An 8,175-nucleotide genomic window follows, 5' to 3' on the forward strand; every position below is an offset into this window, starting at 1 on the left:
AGAAAGACAGAATGGGACCAAAACAAGACCTAACCCCCTACCAAGCAAACAGGTCTCATAACTCATCATACAACATGTAGGACAGTTGGCTGTGAGACATTATTTTCAAAGGACTTGGGAAGCCCTGCCCCTTTGGCCTTGCCAGTTGTAGCCCACATGGCCTCTCTTTTAGCCTGGCTCTCTCCACAGCTGACAGCTTTTCTTAGCAGACAGTCTACATTACTGCTATCTTAATTCCTGGAGTCTCCATTCCAGCTCTGGCTTCATACTTATGGTTTCATGCATTGCCCTATCAGGGACAGATGAAGGGACTCTGACCCTGCTACACTTTGCCTGGCCTCCCAGGCTTTCCTTCAAAATCTCCATAACCCCTAAAGTCAAGCATCTTGCATTCCTATAGAATCAGCATCACATGGATGCTCCTAAGGTCTCTGCCAGCTTGCACAACACCTGGGCCCCATGGACTCAGGGCTACAGTGGCCTCTGAATGCCTGTGTAACAGCACTGGTGAAACAACTTCCTAGGTCTCCCTATGCTAGCAGGGAATCCCCACGTTCTCTTCCCAGAATAATTTTCTCTTCTACATAGTTGTGGTCTTATAAATTCCTGAGATCCCTCAAGGCATCTTTCCTATTGTCTCTGTGCAGACTACTTAGCATCTCTTTAGGAGGTAATCTCTTAAACAAGCCTGACTTCCTTAGCTCCAGCTTTACAGGTACTTTTCTGACCAAACCCCAAGTTTTTAAAATCCTTTGGCTCTGTTTTCTGCACCCAATTCTCACAGTAAACCTGGCTAAAAGCTTCAGCAATATCCATGCCACTGACTGAATGCTGTGCTGCCTTGAAATTTCCTCCACCAGATTAATTAGTCCATTATTTAAAAAAAAAAAAATTTAGTTGTAGATGGATAAAATACCTTTGTTTTATTTATTTAAAATATTTTTAGTTGTCAATGGACCTTTATTATTTAATCTATCTATCTATTTATTTATTTATTTAATTTTTTTTAAAGAGAGAGAGAGAGAGAGAGAGAATTTTAATATTTATTTTTTAGTTCTATTTATATGTGGTTTCAGAGATTGGACCCAGGGCTTCGCAAGTGCTTGGCAAACACCGTACTCTGAGCTACAACCCTAGCCCTATTCCATTACTTTTAAATTCATCCTCACACAAAGCCTCAGGACACAGAAAAAAATGTAGCTAAGTTTTTCATCAGAATATAACATAAGCAACTGTAATGCCAGATTCGAGGGACCCCAATAGACCTCCAGGAGCCGAATCCGATGCAATCACACAAGAATCTTTATTGCAAGCTGGAGCCTGGACTCACAACTGTTTCTGATGCAGGGGTCCCGAGGAGTGAGCCCTGGTCCTTTGTTCAGTGAGATTTTATAGGTTTTTGGGGATACTCTATGCATCACAACATCACACAGCAAATTCTTTCACACCACGGGAAAATCAAACAACAACTCTTAACATTGATTAGCACATTCACTGGTGGGAACAAGTTGGGTAGGGGTGATTGGTTAGTACAAGAGTGGGATTCAGTTTGAACTGATTGGTTTAATCCGTGAGGGGTGTACGTGCTAAACTACATGGTTTCCTAACATGTTATCAACCACCAAGACTACTGGGGAGGATCATCTGGCATCCCAGGTATTTTCCCTGTCTCTTGCTGATTGGTGGTTGCTATGGGTCCTCACCTAGGTTAACCGAGTCAGGGACACCTGTTATTTGCAGACAAACAACTCAGCAGGGTGGCTATGTGCTTAGGAGTGCTCTGTGGGTTTTTCTAAGGACAAGGGTCACGCCCCCTCCTTCTGGACAGGCCTTGAGGTAGAAGCTGGGTTTTCAAAAATGGAGTTACTTCATTTTCTCACAACTTCTAGTCTAATTCCCAATAGAGCCCTCATTTCCTTCTGAAACTTCATGAGCACAGTCTACATTCCTTTTGGTATTCTGGTCTTATGAGCTCCCACCAGAATTACCCATTGAGTTCGGCTTAGGACATTCTAAAGCTTTTTTTTTCCAGCTTTCATCTCTAAATTTTTCAAAATTCCTCCTACAAACCAGCTCTAAAGGCTTCTGAACCACATGGTCAGGTCAGACACAGCAATAACTCCATTTCCCAGACCATTTTCTGTTTTAGTTAGCTTTTAGTTACTGTGGCCAAAATACCAGACGAGAAGAATTTAGATGAAGGAAAGTGTATTTGAGGCTCACGGTTTCAAAGGTTTCAGTCCATAGATGGCCAACTCCATTGCTCTGGGTCCATAATGAGGCAGAAAATCATGGGGGAGGGGCCCAGTGAGGAAAGCTGCTTATCTCATAGCAGGGTCAGGAAGCAGAGAAATAGAGAAAGGAGGGGAGGGGCCTCACGGAAGATGCACCCTTTTAGGGCATGTCCTCAGGGACCACCCCTTTCCAGTCATGCCCCACCTGACTATAGTTAGCACCCAGTCAGTCCATTGAAACTAGGATGAACTGATTGGGTGTAAACTCTCACAATTCAATAGTTTCACCTCTGAACATTCCTGCACTAATGCAGGAAGTTTTGGGGGGACTTCTCATATTAAAACCATAAAAATTATATATTAGTGCTTGCTTGGCACTGAACATACAAAGATGTAGAGGGGGATATATATATATAATATTTGAAGAGAGAGATAAAATGCATAGGGTACAATGTTAACAATGGGGTAGCCTGGGGGAAAAGAAGTCAAAAATTCGCTGTAATATTCATGTAACATTTCTATAATATTTAAATATGTTAAAAAAAATTTTTTTTGTACTAGGATTAAACCCAGGGGCACTCTACCACTGAGTTACATCCCCAGTCCCTCCCTCCCCCTTTTTTGGGGTGGGGGTACTGGTGATTGAACTCAGGGGCACTCGACTACTGAGCCACATCCCCAGCCCTATTTTGTATTTTATTTAGAGATAGGGTCTCACTGAGTTGCTTAGCATCTTGCTTTTGCTGAGGCTGACTTTGAACTCTTGATCCTCCTGCCTCAGCCTCCCAAGCTGCTGGGATTACAGGCGTGCACCATTGCCCCTGGCTGATGTTTTAGTTTTTATTTTGAGACAGGATCTCGCTAAATTGCTGAGGCTGGCCTGAAACTTAAGATCCTCCTGTCTCAGCCTCCCAGTGGCTAGAATTACAGATGTGTAACCCCATGCCCAGCTCAAAAATTTTTTTTTTCTTAAAAAAATTGTACTCCAGTTGAGTTCAATAGCTCATTTAACTTTTCAGAATTTCCTCTTGAATCCAAGTACTGGATTGACTCACTTTGACTTGAATAGATTTGTTAATTTCTTTTTTAGGCATATGTGTACAATACCAATGCATATGCTTTTATCAGTTCATGCATGAAAATTTCAAGGGTTTAGTGAAGGATGGGTTCAAATAATGATAGGTTTGGCATAATGGCTTTCTCAGCTAATTACTGTTAATTGCTCTTTAAGAAGATTTTTATTGCTTTGAAAGAAGTAAAGCATATACATATATGTATTTCAATAAAAGAAAGGCAAACTCATTCCCTTGGTACTCATATTTTTAAATCCTTCCCACCCCTTTCAATTCCTATCAGCCCTAAAATGTTCCTTTCCTTTTCAGCATTTGAACCTATATCAGTTATTTCCTTTATTTTTCAGCTCCACATAGGTCTTCATTATCCTGGAAAAGTCTTTCACTGCCTCTGCTGGTTACCATGCCATTTCTTTCTGTTCTTTGTTGCTTTACTTCTTGAACACATGATCAATATAACCTGTTTTTCTGGTAAAAACATCATGGTGCAGACAAACTGAAAATATTGAAGCAAAGTAAATTAACCTGTAGAGCCAGTGATTTGCAAACTCTGATTCAACTCAAAGTAAAATTAACCTGTAGAGCCAGTGGTTTGCAAACTCTGATTCAATTCAAAGTAAAATTAACCTGTAGAGCCAGTGGTTTGCAAAATCTGATTCAACTCAATAAACACTTGTCATTATACTAAGCCCCTGGTATAGAAACTGAATCATGGCATGTCCTTTCCAGAATTATTTGATGGCCAATGGAGGGTCAAGAAATGTGCTAGCCAGGTGCAGGGGCTCTAGAGGCTGAGGCAGGAGGATCAAAGTTCAAAGCCAGCCTCAGCAAAAGTGAGGCACTAAGCAACTCAGTGAGACCTTGTCTCTAAATAAAATACAAAATAAGGCTGGGGATGTGGCTCAGTGGTTGAGTGCCCCTGAGTTCAATCCCCATTACCAGGAAAAAAAAAAAAAAAGAAGGAAAGAAATGTGCTATGGGTTGCAAAAAATGACACACTTAATTATTTGGGTCATTTCAAGATAAATAAGAAATGAAAGAACTGGCAAAACGGCAATTTCCTGAGAGAAATAAAGATGGGCAAAGTTTCCAGATCCTGGGCAATTGCTACTGGCCAGAGCTAAGAGAAAACTAGAATCCATTAGCTTGGTGGGCAAGCAATTGCCAAAGACCCATAGAAACTTGTCCTCTTGTACTGGGCAGCATGGCCCCTTTGATGCAATTCTACCTCTTTTTCTTTTCCCTGTTCCTTTTACTGTCTTGTTCTTTATTGTCCAAGAGAAGGCCTTTGATGAATGATTAAGAGAGAAAATCTACATCTCCTAAAGCATGTAGCATTCAAATCTAAGTCAACAGCTCTAGTTTGCCTTCCAAGCCTTTAGTTTCAAATCTCCTGCTTATGGGCTGGCCATTTAGATGTCACTTTAGGCTCAAAATGTACCTGCTTTTCTCAAGGCTACTTATCGTACTTAAGAACACCACTGTTCTCCCAACTCTGGAGCCCTCTTTAATTTCTCCTCAGTCTTCCGGATATAAGAGTTGCCAGTGTCTGTCAGTGATTTCCCATTTGGGTTTTTTTGTTTTGTTTTGTTTTAGTCAGCTTTTTTCACTGCTGTGACTCAGAGGACCCAACCAGAACAATTGTAGGGGAGGAAAAGTTTATTTGAGGGTTCACTGTTTCAGATGTCTTAGTCCAGAGAAGGCCAGCTCCATTCCTCAGGGCTGGAGGTGAGGCAGAACATCATGGTGGAAGAGTGTGGCAGAGGGAAGCAGCTCACAGGGTGATCAGAAAGCAGGGAGAGACTCTACTCTCCAGATACAAATATAGACTCCAAAGCCACGCCCCCAATGAACCACTTCCTCCAGCCACAACCCAGTTACCACTCAGCTATTTCTGTCAGGAATTAATTCACTGATTGGATTAAGACTCTCACAACCCAATCATTTCTTCTCCAAACCTTCTTGCATTGTCTCACACGTGAGCTTTTGGGGGACACCACACATCCATAACAGTTTTTTAAAATATTTTTTAGATGTTAATAAACCTTTATTTTATTCATTTATTTGTATGTGGTGCTGAGAATTGAACCCCATGCCTTACACATGCTAGGCAAGTGCTCTACCACTGAGCTACAACCCCAGCCCAACAGTTTTGTTTTTGTTTTTCATTTCTTCCCTTATTTTCACTCTTGGAACTGTGGTCCTCTTTCACACCCTTACCTCCACACATCTTCCAACAAAGACTTTGGTTTCGGAACAGTTTCTCCCATCTCCAGCTCTCTTTTCCCTTCAGTCCATCAGTGTGGAATTGCAAAGCTAATCTCCCTAAATCACAGCTTGGATCGTGTCACTGCTTAGCTAAGAAAAGCTTTATGACTGCCCACACTCTACAAAGAAAGATGCAGGCTCCTCATGGAACTTTTGGGGCCTTTTGGAGGCTGCTCTTTGCTTGGTGGACATTCGCACGAGTAGAACAAGCCCAGTGGGGACAAGTTTTGAGCTTAATAGAGTCTTGCTCTAACCAGTTCTCCATCCTGAGCCATGTCTGCTGACCTCCAAACACTTTGCTAACCATTCAGAAGCCCTGAACTCTGGGTTTACTGTGCTTTGCTAGATTCAGTTTTGCCATTGAGGGTGCTAACCCACTTCTACATATGCCATGCAAATTCTAGCCAGCCTCCAAGACCCCAATCCATTCCAACTCTTCCTTGAAGCTTTCCCAGGAAACTTCAAGTGTACATTTGTGTAAGGTGGGGTTATAGGTTGAATTGTGTCACCTGAAATTCATATGTGGAAGTCCTAACCCCCAGTCCCATAGAATGTGAACTCATTTGGAAATAGGGTCATTGTAGATGTAACTACTTAGGCTGAGGTTATAATGGGGTAGCACAAACAGAAACAATGTGTCCATGTAAACATATCGTCTTTAGGAGAGGTTGTCCTAATCCAACGTGACTGGTGTCTTTATAAACAGGAGAAATTTGGACTTAGACACAGACTCGGGGAGAATACTATGGCAAGATGAAGGAAGAGACTGGAGTGATACATCTACATGCCAAGAAATGTCAAATTGTCTGAAAAATACCAGAAGCTACAAGACAGACAAGGAACAGATTCTTTCTCACTGTACATGGGAGAAACCAACGCTGACTTCCCATTGATCCCAGATTAATGGCCTCAAGTACTGCAAGACAATAAATTTTTGTTGTTTAAAGTGCTCAATTTGTGGTATCTTGTTACAGCATCCCAAGAAGATTAATAAAGTGGAAGTGCATCTCCCACTCTCACTTGGGCACAGTGCTGTCACTACATACACCAAATATCAATTCTTACAGGGAAATGGCTCTCATGTGTGAGCACTTCTTTTATGGAGAGTAAGTAAGGGGTAACATGAAGTATAATCATGAAGGCCAGCTGACTGAGCCAAAGGGTGCAGGGTTAGGTTTGCTTGATTTTGGGATTGAACAGCCTTGAGAGTTTGGAAATAATAAGAAATGAAGTCACAGAAGGAAAATGCAAATAGCTCAAAGTAAATGAGATGGGGTTTAGATGGATTAGTTCATGGAAAGAGGAGCCTGGGGATCCGGGGACTTGAATACACAAATAATCTCTTCATCCCACACTTCCATGCAAGCTATTTTATTTTTTTTTATTTTTTTCATGCAAGCTATTTTAAATACACATACACTCTAAATAAAAACAATGTGTCCGGGCTGGGATTGTGGCTCAGTGGTACAGCGCTTGCCTAGCACGTGTGAGGCCCTGGGTTTGATCCTCAGCACCACATAAAAATAAATAAAATAAAGAGATTGTGTCCAATTACAACTAAAAATTATTTAAAAACAAACAAACAAAGCCCCAAAAAGCAATGTGTCCATGTAAACATACAGTCTTTAGGAGAGGTTGCCTGGACCAACTTGTTGCTCTTAACCCCTTGTATTAGTCTGCTAGAGTCACAATAACAAAATACCATAGGCTACATGACTTTAAACAACAGAATTTTATCATCTCACAGTTCAGAATCTTGAAATCAAGATCAAAATATCATTAGGTTTCATGGCTTTTGAGACCCCCCTCTCCTTGGTTTTCAGATGGCCTCCTTCTTGCTGTGTCCTCACATGGCCTTTTCTCTGCATGCAAATCCCTGGTGTCTCTTCCTCTTTTGATAAGGACATTAGTTATATTGGTTTAAAGCTCCACTATATAATCTTAGTTACCTCTAAAGGCTCAATCTCCAAATATAGTTAAATTAAGGATTCAAGTCTCTCAACATATGAATTTGGGGGATAACATAATTCAATCTGTAACACTTTTCCTATGAAAAATTTGGGGGCTATCTTAGTAATAAAAAGAAAGGACTGGAGAAGCGCAAGGAGCACAATTAGTTTAGTAAGATAACTTGCAAAAGGAGTGCAAACTAGGTGGGACAGTCAAAAAGGGAGAAAATCTGGAAGGTTAGTTGCAGAGAATATTTTTATAATTAATAAGCAGAAAATGAGAGATTGAGAGTTTTCAGGCACTTACAGGGTAAGAAAGCTATCACAAGTGATAAGAGAAAACTGGACTCTACAAAGTATTGTGGAATTGCAAATTGGGCCTGCCTTGACACTTTCTCAGGGACACTAGTGTAGTTACTTCTGGAGGTCAGTAACTGCTATGTATGTGACTCTCAGTATGTAGACTGGATTAGGTGGGGTGCTGATTTTTCTGTGGGTTACAAAAGAAGCAAAATGCACCAAATTGGGAAGAGGGTATGTGGTCAGGGTCCTGTCTGTGCCTAACACACTACTATGACTCAGGTATCACCACTGCAACTGGATATTTTCAATAGGTCAAAATACAAAAAAAAAAAAAAAAAAAAAAAAAAA

Source organism: Marmota marmota, unplaced genomic scaffold, assembly GCF_001458135.2.
Source record: "Marmota marmota marmota unplaced genomic scaffold, marMar, whole genome shotgun sequence".
Lineage (NCBI taxonomy): Eukaryota > Metazoa > Chordata > Mammalia > Rodentia > Sciuridae > Marmota > Marmota marmota.